Raw genomic sequence first — 18,772 nt, 5'->3', positions numbered from 1 at the left:
CATCTAGGGTTTGGCGTTGCTTGTGATTTTGAGTTGATTTTGATTGTCACCACACCTTAGCACTTGTGGAGGCGGCGGTGAGGAGGGAATTCGACGGGGAACTCGGCCGGTGGTGCTGGAATTTCGTCGGCGCGGACGAAGACAGTGGCGCCGAGGAAGGAGGAGTCGCCGGGAGCGCAGGCAACCGCGGAGAGAGGAGGCGGCGCGGTGACGGCGGTGCTCAGGGCGGCAGTGATCAAGGCGGCGCTGTGTGGCACGGCGACGGCGAGATTAATCGGCGACGAGGGAGAGAACGGGCGGCGAATTCGGCGCGGCGACGGGAAAGACCGGATCAAAATTCCAGAGACATATTCTCCCTAGTTTGTGAGCGCCGGATAGTCCGGTGACTTGGCCACTGAACACCGTATACACGCCGGAACAAATTTTCCAGAGAGCACTTTAAACTGCCGAAGAAACATCTTCTGCACACCGGATGTTCCTCTGAGGCATGTACTGATCGCCAGATAAAAGGCGGAGCAAATTTTCCAGAGAGAACTTTAAACTGCCCAAAAAACATCTTCTGCACGCCGGACATTCCTCTGAGGCATGTACTAAACACCGGAGCTTCCGGTGCATATCCTTTTGAGCTCGTTCTCATTGAACTAATCGGATAATCCGGTGATAACTTTGAACTGACGCCGGATCATTCGGTGATAAAATGATGCGCTGAACTAAAATCTCTCACTGAGTCCAAATTTTAAACAAATCACTCAACAAAAACACATATTTAGACCAGTTTGAGTGAAATCTTTACCCTCTCAAACACTCATTTGCAAATATTTGCCAAAAGGCTTTACCATATATAATTTTTGAAATAGTCAAATAAGAACCAGAGAATAAGGGATAAAATTCCAAAAGGAAATGTTTGAGTCATATTTCCTATGAACTTAAAGATTAAGACTTTAAATTCGATAGGTTATGACTCAATTGACATTAAGCACTTATATCAATTTAAACACACTTATAGAGTTGTATGCTCACATTCAGAGTGAACAACCATCTCAAAGAGTGATATTCTCCTTTGTGATGTCTCTACCGCCAATGCTAATGCAATGCAAGGTTCATTCATGAAAGTAAACATGAGTGCATACTATATGACATGTGAATGCGAAGCATAAAATTAATCTATCTTGTCATATTACTTCCCTTCTCAAGCTTCTTCATGGTGAACCCAACAACATGCCTTGAGAAAAACTAGAGACCCACCATCTTAAGCAAAACCCGTGTTCACCATTATCTTGAGAAGGTTAGACAAGGTCCTATTATGAATGCATCTATATGACAAGGCATCACATGACATTAGAAGCATCGATCACATTTAGTTCATTTCGCAATCTACTAAAAGTGGCTTCATCTAGAGGTGTAGTGAAGATATCCGCCAATTGATCTTCCAATCGAACACTACTAAGAGAGATATCATTATTAGCCACATGGTCTCTTAGGAAGTGATGACGGATATCAATGTGCTTTGTGCGAGAGTGTTGAACGGGATTGTTAGCAATTTTTACGGCACTCTCATTATCACAAAGGAGTGGAACCTTCTCTAGACGAACACCAAAGTCTAACAAGGTTTGCTTCATATAGAGGATTTGAGCACAACATGCTCCGGCGGCAATGTATTCTGCTTCAGCTGTGGACAAGGCTACTGAGTTTTGCTTCTTAGAACTCCAAGAGACTAGGGATCGCCCTAGCAAGTGGCACCCACCCGAAGTACTCTTGCGATCCACACGGCATCCGGCAAAGTTCGAATCCGAGTATCCCAGGAGTACGAAACTAGCGCCTTTCGGGTACCACAAGCCTATGCTAGGTGTATGCTTTAGGTATGTAAGGATTCTTTTTACCGTGCTAAGATATGATTCCTTAGGATTAGCTTGAAAATGAGCGCACATGCATACACTAAACATAATATCGGGCCTAGATGCGGTAAGGTAAAGGAGTGACCCAATCATAGAACGATAGAGTTTTTGGTCAATCGATTTACCCGTTTCATCCAAGTCAAGATGTCCATTTGTAGGCATGGGGGTCTTGATTGGCTTGCACTCATCCATCTTAAACTTCTTGAGGATATCCCTCGTGTACTTCTCTTGATGGATGAATGTCCCTTCCTTCAATTGCTTGATTTGGAATCCAAGAAAGTAATTTAGCTCGCCAATCATTGACATCTCGAACTCCCTAGACATCATGTCACCAAATTCCTTGCAAAGCTCTTTGTTAGTTGAACCAAATATTAAATCATCAACATAAATTTGACACAAGAAAAGCTCATTGTCGATGATCTTTGTGAACAATGTGGTGTCTACCCTCCCGATCTTGAATCATTGGTTGATGAGGAAGTCACATAGGCATTCATACCAAGCTCGTGGGGCTTGCTTGAGTCCATAAAGCACCTTGACCAACCTATAAACATGATTAGGATATCTAGGATCTTCAAAACCGGGGTGTTGTTCAACATATACGAGTTCATTAATAAGGTCATTTAAGAATGCACTTTTCACATCCATTTGATAAAGTTTTATGTTATGACGTGAAGCAAATGCAAGAAGGATACGGATGGCTTCAAGCCTTGCCACGGGAGCGAATGTTTCGTCAAAATCCAAACCTTCAACTTGTGCAAAACCTTGTGCGACAAGTCTTGCCTTGTTGCGTACCACCACACCGTGTTCATCTTGCTTGCTGCAGAAGACCCATTTGGTTCCAATCACATTCTTGTCTTGAGGCCTCTCTTCAAGTATGCATACCTCATTGCGGGTGAAGTTGTTAATTTCTTCTTGCATTGCCAACACCCAATCCGGATCCTTGAGAGCCTCATCTACATGTGTGGGTTCTGAACAAGAGACAAACGAGTAATGTTCACAAAATGAAGCACATTGACGAGAGCGAGTTTATACTCCCTTAGATGGACTCCCAATGATCAAGTCAATCGGGTGATCCTTGGAAATGTGTGTATGCTTCACTTGTGGTTGTTGAGGTGTATTTTGTGGTGGTCCAACATCTTGAGCTTGAGCTTGAGCTTTCTCTTGAGAGATATAGACGTCATGTGAAGAAAGTGGTTGATCATCCTTATCTTCATCTTTATCAACTTGGGGTGCCATTGAGGTGTGCGGATTTGAAGTAGAGGGTACATCTTCATCATCCTCCTTAGGATTGATATCTCCAATTGCCATATTCTTCATTGCATCTCTCAAGGGTTCATCACCTACATCATCACAAGAAATATCTTCTCCTTGGGAGCCATTAGATTCATCAAACTCCACATCACAAGTTTCTTCAACAAAACCGGTGGCATTGTTGAATACTCAATATGCTTTGGAGTTTGATGCATAGCCAACAAGAAAACCAATATCACAACATTTTTCAAACTTGCCTAGGCGTTCCTTTTTCTTGTAGATGAAGCACTTACACCCGAACACCCGGAAGTAGGAGACATTGGGTTTTCTCCCAATGAGAAGCTCGTATGGTGTCTTTTTCAATAGTCGGTGGAGGTAGACTCGGTTAGATGCATAACACACTGTATTGATTGCTCCCGCCCAAAACTTCTCCGGCGTACCATACTCATCCAACATTGCTCTTGCAAGCGTGATCAAGGTCTTGTTCTTCCTCTCCACCATGCCATTTTATTGAGGAGTGTAGGTTGATGAAAACTCATGCTTGATGCCTCTATCATCACAAAAATCTTCAATTTGAGTATTCTTGAACTCCGTGCCATTGTCACTCTGGATCTTCACAAGTGTGGACTCAAACTCATTTTGAGCCCTCTTTACGAACTTTTTAAAGATCTCAACGGTCTTACCCTTGTCATCTAAAAAGAAAGTCCAAGTGTATCTTGTATAATCATCAACAATGACAAGACAATATAGATTACCACCAAGACTTTTGTAGGTAGTTGGTCCGAAGAGGTCCATGTGTAGAAGTTCCAAGGGTCTTGATGTAGACATCATGGACTTGTATGGATGAGAACTTGCAACTTATTTTCCCGCTTGGCAAGCACTACACAACTTATCCTTCTCGAAAATCACATCCTTCAAACCAACCACCATTCCATTCTTGAATACCTTTCTTGAGTTGGCTCATCCCAATGTATGCAAGCCGACGATGCCAAAGCCAACCCATATATGTCTTGGTGAAGAGGCATGTAGTCAAGCAAGCTTCATTAGAGGAGAAATCCACAAGATAGATATGTCCATGTCTAAAACCTTTGAATATTAGGTCATTATGCTTCTTACTAGTTATGACAACATCAACATCACTAAATAAGCATGTGAAGCCTAAATCACATAGTTGGGCTACGAAAAGCAAATTGAAGCTAAGTGACTCTACTAAAAGAACATTAGAAATAGAGAGATCTTTTGAGATAGCCACCTTACCCAAACCTACCACATTTGCCTTAGAGTTATCACCAAAGGTGACTTTATCATGATCACCCACTTCATCTTCTAGAGATGTGAACATCGTTACATTGCCGGTCATATGTTGTGTACATCCGCTATCAAGCACCCAATATTTTCCACCGGCTTTGTAGTTCACCTACACACATGTGATCAAGCTTTTTGTTTAGGTACCCAACCAAGTTTGGTACCTTTCATGTGAGACACAAGAGATTTAGGCACCCAAAGTTGCCTAGGAAGTTTGCCCTTAGCTTGAGTTCCAATGAATTTTGCCATGATTTTACCATTTTTAAGCTTATGCAATAGAAAATGATGATCATTAAATGTGGATTTGTATTTAGAAGGCAAAATAGGAAGAGGTTTAGTAGGAATTGGACACTCCCTCGTGTGGTGTTCGGTGACTTGACAATGTTGGCAATATGAACCAACTTCCTTGATGAAACCATTCTTGATCTCCGATGTCTTTATGACCCTTTTTATCGGGTTGGGGAAGCATCCAAGTCCTTTCTTGTTGTAGTATAAAACATTCTTCATGAGGATTTCCTTGTGCTTGTACTCCCCCTTAGTCAACCGGGCCACACAAGATTTGAGACTTGCAATCTCACTTTCAAGCTCTTGCTCCCTTGCATGGTTAGTCTTAGATGATGATGTAACATCACATGGTATATCAAGAAGATCATCACAAGAGGTAGATGCATTGACCTTAACTACATCAATATCAACCAATTCATTCAAGCTACGATCAATGGCATCATAGGCATACTCAAGTTCTTGGTGTTTGTACATCAAGCCATCATGCTCAAGTTTTAGCTTGTAGTTACTAGCCTTGAGAGACTTGCTAGATTCAACTACTTCATCATGTTTCTCAAGCAAATTATTGTATTTAGCAAGCAACTCATCATGACTAGAACTAAGCACGGAATTAGCATTTTCAAGCGACTTGATTTTAGCCTTTTGCCTTTTGATAATAGTAGCATAGTCATTCATTAGCTTAGATAGATCATTAGGAGAAAGACCATTATCATCACTACTATCATCTTCCTCACTACTCACCTTGTTGTTACCTTTTGCCATGAGGCATATAGGCGGTGGAGGTAAAGGTGGATCATCATTGACGATGGCGAGACCCGCGAAGTTGTTGTCATCATTAGCACTTGAATCATCACTTGAGCTTTCACCGGAGACCCATTCACCAACAATGTAGGCCTTACGTCCTCCACCTCTCTTGTTGAAAAGTTTCTTCTTCTTCTTATCTTGGTCCTTCTTCTTGTGCTTGTCCTCATCCTCACTTGCATCAAGCTTCTTGGATTTGTTCTTGTTTCTCTTATTGGGATGAGGGCAATCATATGATATGTGACCAAGGTTACCACAATTGTAGCACTTCTTCTTGTCTCCGCCACCGAATTTGTCAAATTTCTTTGGGCAAAATTTGTTCTTCTTGGGATCATAGTTGTAGCCCTTGTTTTGAAACTTAGAGATCATCCTTGTGGTTCTTCTCATGAGAAGAGCAAGCTCGGCGTCGGAGTCATCATCATCATCTTCATCATTATCATCATCTTCATCACTTTCACTTGATGATGGAAGCTTCATCTTCTTCTTGTTGTTGTCAACCATCTTTGCTTTGAGAGCAAGGTTTTTCTTGGATGAAGACTCATGATCTCCAAACAAGAACATCTCATGAGCACATATCTTTCCCACGGCATCGGTGATGGTCATGTCATTGATGTCCCTTTCATGAAGAAGAGATATGACAATATTGTATTGTGGCTTGGGAAGCACCATCAAGATCCTACAAATAATGTCTCCATCGGACAATTGAGTGAGTTCAAGGGAATTGATTTCTTCCACAAGCATGTTCATACGAGAATACATGTCATTGCATAATTCATTTGGAAACATCTTGAATTGATTTAGAGCATTCATAAGCACATGATATCTTTCCTCACGAATTCTCCTAGATCCCTCATGAATTTCACAAAGAGCAACCCAAATGTCATGAGCAAATTCCTTGCTTCTAACTCTAGAGAAAACTTTTTCACTAATTCCCTCAAATATAGCATTCTTAGCCTTAGCATTCCACCTAACTTCTTGTTCGGTAAAAGGTTGATCAAACCCAACAGAGGTTGCTTGCCAACACTCGGGGGAAATAGCCTCAAGATAGCTCGCCATGCGAACTTTCCATTAGGCAAAGTTCTTTCCCTCGAACCTTGGCATGCTACTTCCGCTCCCCAGGGCCATTTCTCTAGGATTTTAAGCCTATCAAGAGAACGAGGCTCTGATACAAATTGAAAGGATCGAATGGCCCAAGAGGGGGGTGAATTAGGCGCTAATTAAAACTTCTACCGCTTAAACAAATAAAACCTTAGCCAAGATAAAAGTGAACGCGATTACGTGATTTAAACTAGGACAAGGCAACTAAATAAGCAAGATAACCAAGAGAGAGAATTTTAAAGAAGGACTCGCAATAGCAAAGATACTCAAAGTAAAATACGGAAAACTAAATAGTTGGAGAAGAGAACACCGATTTTTTCCCGAGATTTCGAGAAGTTGGCACTTCCCCCTAGTCCTCGTTGGAGCATCCACCAAGGATGTAGGTCCCCCTTGAGTCACCAAGACTCAAGTGCTCCCTCTTGATTGCCCCTTCTCCATCTCCGGATTGGCGGGCATCAAACCAAGTACATCATCTCTTCCCGAGACTCCCACAAGTCCTCCAAGAGTTCACCGAGAAAACCTCCGATCACCAAGACCGTCTAGGTGTTGCCAACCACCAAGAGTAACAAGCCTCAAGCTTCACTTGACAAAGACCAAGCCTAGACAACAGCTAGATGCACACTTGTTACTCTTCAAGCACTTAAAGAGGTCCTTAATCTTCAACTAAGAACTTAGAATTGACACAAGTGCTCTCTCTCTTGCTTCTAAATGACACACCAAGTGTATGAGCTGCTATAGGGTCTTAAGAGATACTGAGAGGTCCAAATGGGTGGGTATTTATAGGCTAAGGATCAAAAATTAGCCGTTGCCTAACAACCCAGAACTTTTTGTTAACGCCGGAAGTTCCGGTGTGAATAACTCACTTCACATCGGAATATCCGGTGCTAATACCTCTGACAAAATAGCCGTTAACTGTTCCATTAGCTGTTAAACCTCCGGTGTTTAATCCGGACTTACGCCGGAACATCCGGCGCATTGAAACCGACCAGATGATTGTTTGCAACCTCTCTGTATAAAATCATCCGGTGATTACTCTTTGCTACGCCGGACCATCCGGTGTGTAGATTTAATTTTAGACTTCACTGCTTTCTATTTCTCTGGTGTTCTCACCTCTCTAACGCCGGACTATCCGGCGTGGTCTTCAACAAATTTTCAAGTCAGAACTCTTAGGAATTTGCTCCGGTGAAATCACTCTTTATGCAGAGGATCATCCGGTGAATTGAAGTTTCGCTGAATTTATCTATTTCAAAGCCATCTTGAGTTCTAACTTCCTGATTCTGAACCATAAGCTTTTTGAGGTTAACCTAGCAATAGAAAGTCACAAGTGTGCATCGACTATGTCTAGACTCACCTAGGTCAAGCTACAACTCTTAACCCCTCTTTATAGTACGGTCAAAAGACTAAAAAGAAATAGAACCTATACTACTCTAAGTGTCCTTCATCTCCTTGTGACACTTAGAACTAGAAGATCATTATCCTTCATGTACTGGTCCTTTGATCGTCCATATAAGCTTTTTAACGGGCAAGAGTTATCAAGACATCATTGTCGAATAAGTTTTTCTTTTTCCTTTATACTGCTCAAAGCACATACGTTAGTCACAAAGATACGGTTTTCATTAATCACCGAAACTCTTACCTCTTTCCTAGGGGCCTAGATGCTACAGTTTTCTTTTCGTGTATGTTGCGAGTAGACCCCAACATTCAGGAGGAGCTAGAAGGTTTGCAGGATCAAGATTTGAAAACTCAACTGAGTTCAGTGAAGGCAAGTTGTGTTATTGAACATATCTATCACAGTTTTACAAATGTTTTATTTTATAAACATGCATGCTAATAATTCATTGGGAATCCCAAGAGTTAGGCCCATGGACTTTAAAATTTGCAAAGCTAACAAAAGAGTTTCGTACTTAGCTTGATTGTTGGTACAAAAATATTCTAAGCAAACCGATGTTTCAAAAATAACACCTCTAGGGGAAATTAAAACAATGCCAACACCTTAACCTTCTCTACAAGCCAAGCCATCAAAGTATAATTTTCATGGACACACACTAATCAAACTAACCAATGCGTTACTATCAATACGATAATCAACAATAGAATCAGCAACGATTTGGTTCATAAGCCAAATCATATTCAATCAAATCATAGGCCCACTTTCTGACTCTACCACTCAAAATTGGCTTTTGCAACATGTACTTAATAATATCGGTTTGGCATGCAACCACAGAAGTACTAGAAAGCAAATAATGTCTCAACTTGGTGCATGCATAGTATAAACATAAACATAATTTTTCAATAAACGCATACCTTGTTTCCGCATCCAAGAGACGACGGCTCAAATAAGTGATCACATATTCTTTCCCTTTGCTTTCTTGTATAAGAACAACACCTATTATCGTCTCTTGTGCACCAACATATAGCTGAAACGGAATCCGGCCTTGGGCGCAATTAACACGGGAGGTGATGATAAATATTTTTTGATGTCATCAAAAGCTCGTTGTTGTTCTACCCCCCCCCCCAAGTAAAATCAGCTTCTTTCTTTAACCGAAGTATGCGAGTAAAAGCACTAATCTTGCCGGATAAGTTAGATATGAAACGCCTCAAATAATTGACCTTTCCCAGCAATTTTTGGACATCTCCCTTTGATTGTGGCGCTCCCAACTTATCTATGGCTGCTATTTTGTTAGGATCTATCTCTATGCCTCTTTCATGTATTATGAAACCTAAGAATTTGCCCGCCGATACACAAAAAAACACTTGAGTGGCTTCATCTTTAAACCGTATCGATGCATTCTTTCAAAAGCTAAACGCAAATAGGTTAAATGACTATCCATGGCATCTGAAAGATGACACCAAGCGAATCATGAAAGATCAAATTCATAGCTCTTTGATAAGTAGCACCGGTATTTTTTAAACCAAATGTCATAACAACCCATTCAAATAAACCAACAAAACCCAAGCAACAGAAAACCGTTTTAGACATATCTTCTTCGGCCATGAAAATTTGATTATAGCCCGCATTACCATCAAAAAACTAATAACTCTATGACCCGAAGCATCATTAATCAACATATTGACGATGGGCATAGAATATTCATCTTTAGGAGTAGCTTTATTTAAATCTCTAAAGTCAATGCATACTCTCAATTTATCACTATTTTTCTTCTCAATTGGGACAATATTAGATATCTATTCAGCATATCTACAAGGACGAATAAACCCCACAGCGAGCAACTGGCTTATTTCTTCTTTGATTTGCCCATACATGTTAGGATTAAACTTTCCAGCTGGTTGTTTGTGAGTAAAAAAACCCAACTTTACGAGAAGCCGATGCTCTACCAGCTCACGGCTAAGTCCCGGCATCTCATGAAACTCCCAAGCGAAGCAATCGATATATTCTTTGAGTAGTGCAATCATTTTGCCTTTTTGAACATCATGCATGTTTTTATTCACAAATGTTGGCCTAGGAATAGTACCATCTCCTATATCTACCTCTTCTAATGGATCAGCGAACGAAAAACCTTATCCTAGCTTTTCTATCTCATCAAAATCATCAATAGTCTCATAAATATCGTTCTTTTTAGACCGATATTGCTTCACACGCTGTTGCAACCATTCTAAATTACTTTGTTTATCCATTTATAACATTACATTGCTAAGCTGATGATGAGTAATGTTGGCCTGATCTTCCGATAGGTAGCGATAAGTCGGTGGGTGGAGAACTCGACGTTGATGATCCAAAGGCTTCGACCCGAACAGATCGCCTCCCTTACAATCACTACACCACATCTCCGTTGGTTGTCAACCGTGTCGCGCGGTTGACCTCGCCAAGAAGGCTCAATCCCTGCAAGCGTACCGAGAACACAAGCAAGAACGTAGAAGATGCAATCTGAAATATTGCGAATCAAATTCAAGCACTCGAAGTCGGGGTTCCACAAACACTTGTGGTGGCCTAGTCGGTCCGGAACAAGAGCGAAAATCTCACAACTATGTGTAGATCAATATCTAAGCAAAACCCAACCCTAATTACAGCGGCGGCTAATGTATATAAAAAACTAGGGTCGGCCAAGGACCCCTGGACGCGTCCCTGATGGACTCCAACACGTTACACGGCCCAACGGCCCAAAAGATGGTGGCGCAGCACCCTGACAGATTCTGGACGTCTACTTATTTTGACGATTCCTGTTGACTCAGAAAGAAATTGGACATGAGACCAGTCCCGTTGGAAAGCTTATCTCCTTAGCTTTCCAACCATATGTAGAACGTCGAAAACGGAGTCCGTATGCGTCCTGGGCGACGATTTTAATGCAGGCTGGTCCTGGACTCCGAAACGGACTCGAACTTGATTGGACTTCCACCTTGGCTTGGGCGCCCTTGCTGTTCTTCTCCCGTGTTTCTAAGTAATTAATAATACATCACAATTATTCAGTAGCATCACATCCTTATCAAAATATAAAGGAACACTAAGGAACGAGCTCACCTCATGATTTAGTTGACGTGCACGAGCTCGTGTCAATGGATCTATTGTTGGAGGAATACTCGGTGTGTGTGTATCTGAAAGAGTGATGTCCTCATCGTCCTCCCCCTCTTGAATTGGAGTTGTCCTCGACGCAATGTCATCTTCTTCTCTCAAGTAAGGCTTTAAATCTGAAATGTTAAATGTGGGACTAACCACATAATCTACAGGCAACTCAAGCTTATATGCATTATCATTGTTCTTTTCCACAATTTTAAAAGGATCATCAGCTCGAGGCAGCAATTTAGACTTTCTCAAATCAGCAAACCTATCTTTGTGCAAATGTAACTACACAAGATCACCAATTTCAAAAGTAATATGTTTCCGACCTTGGCTACCATAAGTTCTATACTTCTCATTCATCTTTTCAATATTTTCCTTAGTCAACTCATGCATTTTCATAATCAAATCTGCACATGTCTTAGCATCAAAATTCAATTTCTTGGATGTTGGTAAAGGAAGTAAATCAATAGGGGCACGGGGGTTAAAACCATACACTACCTGAAACGGACTTACCTTGGTGGTGGAGTGAACTGATCTGTTGTAAGCGAACTCAATATGGGGTAGACACTCTTCCCACAAACTCAAATTTTTCTTCAAAACAGCCCGCAACATGGTGGATAATATGCGGTTCACAACCTCCGTTTGTCCGTCAGTTTGAGGGTGACATGTCGTCGAAAATAGCAGCTTTGTCCCAAGTTTATTCCAAAGTGTCCTCCAAAAGTGGCTCAAAAATTTTGCATCACGATCCGAAACAATGGTGTTAGGCACTCCATGCAAGCTAATGATTTCCCTGAAAAACAAATCAGCTATGTTTGTAGCATCATCGCTCTTGTGACAAGGTATAAAATGTGCCATTTTTGAAAAACGATCCACAACGACAAATATACTATCCCTCCCCCTCTTGGTCCTAGGCAATCCTAAAACAAAATCCATAGAAATATCCTCCCAAGGCACACTAGGAACAGGAAGAGGCATATAAAGTCCATGTGGGTTCAAGCGAGACTTAGCTTTATTGCAAGTAGTGCAGCGTGCCACGTAGCGCTCGATGTCGCGCCTCATCTTAGGCCAAAAGAAGTGAGTAGCCAGTACATCCTCGGTCTTCTTCACTCCAAAATGTCCCATCAAACCACCTCCATGCGCTTCCTGCAAGAATAATAGACGAATAGAGCTAGCTGGGATGCATAGCCTGTTAGCACGGTATAGTAATCCATCATTCAGCATATATTTATTCCAAGTTCTTCCTTCTTTACAATGTTCAAAAGCATCTTTAAAGTCCAAATCAGTAACATATAATCCTTTAATTGTTTCTAAACCAAAAATCTTATGATCGAGTTGGGACAGCATGGTATAACGTCTAGATAATGCATCTGCAATGAAATTGTCTTTACCTTTCTTGTGTTTAATGATATAAGGAAATGACTCTATAAATTCAACCCATTTAGCATGACGTTTGTTCAGTTTTGCTTGGCTTCTAATATGTTTCAAAGCTTCATGATCAGAATGAATAATAAACTCCTTGGGCCAAAGATAATGTTGCCATGTTTCTAAAACTCACACTAAAGCATACAACTCCTTATCATAAGTCGAATAATTAAGAGATGGCCCATTCAATTTCTCACTAAAATAAGCAACGGGTTTACCTCCTTGTAGTAGCACTCCTCCAATTCCAATGCCGTTAGCATCACATTCTAACTCAAAAGTCTTACCAAAGTCCAGAAGTTAGAGTAAAGGTGCATGCGTAAGCTTCTCTTTCAGTGTATTAAAAGCTTGTTCTTGTGCTGGCCCCCATTGGAACGGAACACCCTTCTTTGTCAACTCATTGAGTGGGGCAGCAATGGTGCTGAAATCTTTCACAAATCGCCGATAGAACCCTGCAAGGCCATGAAAGCTTCTCACCTGTGTGATAGTCCCAGGGGTCGGCCAGCTCTTGATGGCTTCAATTTTAGCTTCATCCACTTCAATTCCCTGTGGAGTAACAACATATCCAAGAAAAGCAACTCTATTCGTGCAAAAGGTGCACTTGTCAAGGTTAGCAAACAAACGTGCCTCTCTCAAAGCAGTAAAAACAGCACGTAGATGATCAATGTGTTCTTCATGTGACTTGCTATAGATCAAAATATCATCAAAGTACACCACCACAAATCTTCCTATGAAAGCACGTAAAACCTCATTCATCAATCTCATGAAAGTGCTAGGTGCATTAGTTAAACCAAAAGGCATTACTAACCACTCATATAGACCGAACTTAGTTTTGAAAGCAGTTTTCCATTCATCTCCCAATTTCATTCTTATTTGGTGGTAACCACTACGCAAGTCAATCTTCGTGAAAATAATAGAACCACTCAACTCATCAAGCATGTCGTCTAGCCTAGGAATAGGGTGACAATACCTTATTGTGATATTATTAATGGCTCTACAATCAACACACATGCGCCATGTACCATCTTTCTTAAGAACCAAAAGAACAGGAACAGCACAAGGACTAAGGCTCTCTCGTACGTACCCACGGTCCAAAAGATCTTGGACTTGTCGCTGAATTTCCTTAGTCTCCTCCGGATTGGTCCTATATGCAGCGCGGTTTGGCAAAGTCGCTCCCGGGATCAAATCTATTTGGTGCTCTATCCCTCTCAATAGTGGCAGCCCCAGGGTATCTCAGCTGGGAAGACATCCTTATACTCCTGCAAAAAGTTAGTGACAGCAGCAGGCAAAGAGCTAGGTATATCATAATTGAAAATAAAACCTCTTTGCATACCAAAGCATAGCACAAAGTATCATTATCTTGAATTTCAGCAAGGTCAGATTTAGTAGCAAGCATAACACCACCCTTTAACTTAATGCCTTCGAACCTAGGTGTGTTCTTCTCTTTCTTAGGTGGGAAAACAGATTGAGCTACTTGCTGATTTTCAGATTCCAAAACACATTCTTTCTTTTCTTTTTCAGCTAGCGCTTTATCACATTGCACAATTTCAGCAGGTGTCAAAGGAAGCAAAGAGATTTTCTTTCCCTTGTGCATGAGAGGGTATTTATTACTTCTACCATGGTGTGTAGCATCGGTATCAAATTCCCAAGGACGGCCTAACAAAAGTGAACATGCTTCCATAGGCACTACATCAAAATCAGCATAGTCATGGTAGGAACCAATAGAAAAATGTACTCTCGCAGATTGTGTTACCTTAACCTTACCGCTGTTATTGAACCACTGAATGTAGTATGGATGAGGATGTGCACGTGTTGGCAAGGAAAGATTCTTCACAAGATCGGAGCTCAAGAGGTTGTTGCAACTCCCGCCATCAATTATGGTACGAACACGTGCATCTTTGACAATGAGGAATGTCTCGAACAGATTATGGCGTTGTAGCTGCTCCGCTTGCCCCATTTGAGAACTCAAAACTCGCTTCACAATGAAGGTGCGTGCTGCATAACTCTCCGTGGCAGCGGTACCACTAATCTCCTCCCTCTCACTATCCATGTCATGATCGGCTGCAAGATTAGCTTCAAATGCATATTCTTCCTCGACATCACTATGACTAACATATCCACCATCTGTTGTTACGGAGTATGCTCGCTGGCTTGGGCAATCCTTCATGACGTGGCCAATACCTTGGAAGCGACGACACACAATGCCCGTTGTACAACCCGTGGTAGCTGCACCTGAAGAAGAGCGTGGCATTGGATCCTGCGAAACAGTAGATTTACTCACCTCATGTGATGGTTGTGGTGCTCCTGCTGAATGCGCCCGAGTGTTGGAGGAGGGGGCAGCAGATCGTGTAGATGTAGAAGGGAATGTTGTTGCTTGTCCCGGTGGTACTCGTGAAGTAGATGTACTCCCAAAATTGTTCCGCAATTTCTGCACCTGTTGTTGACCCTGCAGTTCTTTTTCTGCCAAGATAGCAAAATGGAACAACCTATTGGTAGTATTGTAATCTTTATAATCAACAAGGTCCTGAATTTCACGTCTCAACCCGGAGTAAAAACGAATCATGGTATCCTCATCATCCTCTTGTATACTACAACGAAGCATAGCAATTTGAAGCTCTTGATAGTAATCATGCACAGATTTAGAACCTTGATTTAAGCGCTGCAATTTCTTTTTCAATTCACGTGTATAATCAGGAGGAATAAATCTATTGCGCATGGCACGCTTTAGTCTAGGCCATGATTCAGGTTCTAAGCCACTAGAAACTAAACCATTCCACCAAATAATAGCATAATTCGTGAACTCACAAGTGGCTAGTCTAACTCTATGCATTTCAGGAACCATATGAGAACTATACTTTTGATCAACCATCATTTCCCAATTCAAATAAGCATCAGCATCATATGCACCATCAAAAGGAGGCATTGAAAACTTAATCTTAGAATAAGGATCATCGCGACCGTTGCGATTAACATTATTACCTCAATTACCTTGACGACGTTGTTGTTGGTCACGACATAATTGTTCAGCACGAGGACGTTTCTCAGCATGGGCATCTTGCCCAACAAAAACCTCACCATCTTCTTGGTCACCATTATTAGTATCATCATCATCATCATGTGAATGGTCATCATCCTGTGGTGGCTGTCGCAACTCAAGGTCGTTGACTCGCGTGACGAGGTTAGCAATGCTTGTTCTAATGTCTGTCAATAGTCTAGTATGATCCTGCAAGGATTTGTTGAGTTCTTCCTTGGACACACAATCCTTAAAATCCGACGGAGAGCCATCACCTGACATGGTTAGTAGAAAACAAAGGACAACACAATATTATCCCTATCATCTACTAGGTTGTGGAAAGTGGAATCACACACACTCAAACGTCTTACCACGCTCTTACAAATGTTCTTACCAACGCAGCAAGGAGGAACAACCGGTGATGAGTCTGGAAGCGTGGGATGATTGCAAGAGTGAACCTATTCGGATCAAAGGAGGTGGAGCTTGGAAGGCACAATATGGTAGCAAGGATTAGCAATAACTGTAATCAGAAGAGCAAAGCTAAATAAGTGTCCAAAGTATGAATCACAGTTGCTGGTCTATCACGTGTCCCTAGTCCTAGCACAACAGCTGAAACAAAGCTAAAAAAGATGATCAGAGAAAGACACAGCAAATAGCACAATGATCTAGGTGTTCTCTATGTGCTCCTCTTTTTTGTCTTTTAGCACTAGTAGGAATCGCGAATTTTTTTTTCGTATTTTTCTGAATTTTTTTTTCTGAACTAGGAGCACACAAGAAACAACCACAGAAATTTTCAGCTCAAATGGATGCAAGATGTGGCCTATAGAAAATCAAGCACGTTCTCTGAAAAGCGTGCGGAAACTTCGCAGCTCGAATACTCAATCTTCCGAGCCGAATTTGGGAAAAAAAATTCGGCGGAACTCGGCAAAGCCGGGGAGCAATGGATGTAACTTTTCCTGTAGATGTCCGTGAAATTTTTTTTGCCTGATTCCGAGTCCGTATGAGAAAGTTATGGCCGTTTTACTGAACCCCTGTCGAGTTAGGGTTTTTTCAAAGCACCTCTTGCAGAAATTGACCTCTTGAAGGTATTGCAAGCAATAGGATCGCGAGATGAACAAGGAGGGTAGCGGTGGCAGGGCAATTGATACAAGGCGGCTTGCGACCTATGTAGGGTTGGCGTGGCAGAAAGTAACACAAGGCGGCTCGCGGTGGCAAATCGAGTAATGTGGTGGCTCGACTTGTTGGCGGGGATGGTGGAGATGGGATAGCGGCGTGATCAAAATAGCACGGAGCGTTGACTAAAGACCAAGAACACGACTCTAAAACCAGCAACAAGACTCGACCACGGACACAAAATCAACAACGCGCAACTGAAAACAAAAATTGCAAAGGCACAAAGGGTTCTAGGGCAGCGGAAATTGACGGAATTTTTTTGGCTTTTTCTGGACTCTAGGTAATGAAAAACAGACTAAACTAAAGGGGAAAACAAAATTACCTAACGGGCAACCTGAAGCTCTGATACCAGTTGATGAGTAATGTTGACCTGATCTTCCGATAGGTAGCGATAAGTCGGTGGGTGTAGAACTCGACGTTGATGATCTAAAGGCCTCGACCCGAACAGATCGTCTCCCTTACAATCACTACACCACAGCTCCGTTGGTTGTCAACCGTGTCGCGCGGTTGACCTCGCCAAGAAGGCTCAATCCCTGCAAGCGTACCGAGAACACAAGCAAGAACGTAGAAGATGCAATCTAAAATATTGCGAATCGAATTCAAGCACTCGAAGTCAGGGTTCCACAAACACTTGCGGCAGCCTAGTCGGTCCGGAACAAGAGCGAAAATCTCACAACTATGTGTAGATCAATATCTAAGCAAAACCCAACCCTAATTACGGCGGCGGCTAATGTATATAAAATACTAGGGTCGGCCAAGGACCCCTGGACGCGTCCCTGATGGACTCCAACACGTTACACGGCCCAACGGCCCAAAAGATGGTGGCGCAGCACCCTGACAGATTCTAGACGTCCACTTGTTTCGACGATTCCTGTTGACTCAAAAAGAATTTGGACATGGGACCAGTTCCGTTGGAAAGCTTATCTCCTTAGCTTTCCAACCATGTGTAGAACGTCGAAAACGGAGTCCGTATGCGTCCTGGGCGACGATTTTAGTGCATGCTGGTCCTGGACTCCGAAACGGACTCGAACTTGATTGGACCTCCACCTTGGCTTGGGCGCCCTTGCTATTCTTCTCCCGTATTCCTAAGTAATAATACATCACAATTATTCAGTAGCATCCCACCCTTATCAAAATATAAAGGAACACTAAGGAACGAGCTCACCTCATGATTTAGTTGACGTGCACGAGCTCGTGTCAATAGACCTATTGTTGGAGGAATACTCAGTGTGTGTGTATCTGAAAGAGTGATGTCCTCATCAGCTGAGATGAAAAAATCGGCTGTACAGACATAGGTACAAAACCATCTCTAGTAACACTAAGAAAATCATACCCTGAAAGGTCTTGACTGGAGAGACAATCTACTGAAGCATTGGTCAAAGCAACAAAAGCCGATGTATCCGCATGTACAACTTCTATTTCATCGTCTACCCATTGAATCAAGAATTGGTGCAAACTAGAAGGTACACAACAATTTGCATGAATGCAATCACAGCCTAAAAAACGTTGTAGTTACCTTGCACGTCAGTGACGAAGAAGGCCGTAGGGACCGTCTTGCTCCCAACGGTGAGCTCCTTGGAAATTACGCCTTTTGCCTCCATAGGCTCGCTGGTGAAGCCATTAAGCACCAAGTTTGTCTTTACAAGCTCTTTGTCTTCTTTTCCTAGCTTCTTAAAAACTGAATATGGCATTAGATTCATGGTGGCTCCACCATCCACTACCACTCTCAAAATTGGCCTTCCATCAATATGCCCCTTGACATAAAATGGTCTCAAATGTTGGCTCGATTCTTTAGGCTTTTCAAATATAGCTTCCTTCAGACCAAGATTTAGTTGTGCAACCTCCTCATCAACAACCCGAAACTCCGAAGGTAAAACAAAAACCATATTGATATCCATATTATCATGCGGCAGAATGCCATCTCTAAGAATTGGAGAGTCTCCTAGAATGTCATCTTCGTCATCACTAGATGTCACAATAGGCTCTACGACTTGCTTTACTCTCCATTCTTGCCGA

The sequence above is a fragment of the Phragmites australis genome, chromosome 4 (assembly GCF_958298935.1).
Source record: "Phragmites australis chromosome 4, lpPhrAust1.1, whole genome shotgun sequence".
NCBI classification, from domain to species: Eukaryota; Viridiplantae; Streptophyta; class Magnoliopsida; order Poales; family Poaceae; genus Phragmites; species Phragmites australis.
Note: the sequence above shows the minus strand (reverse complement) of the source record.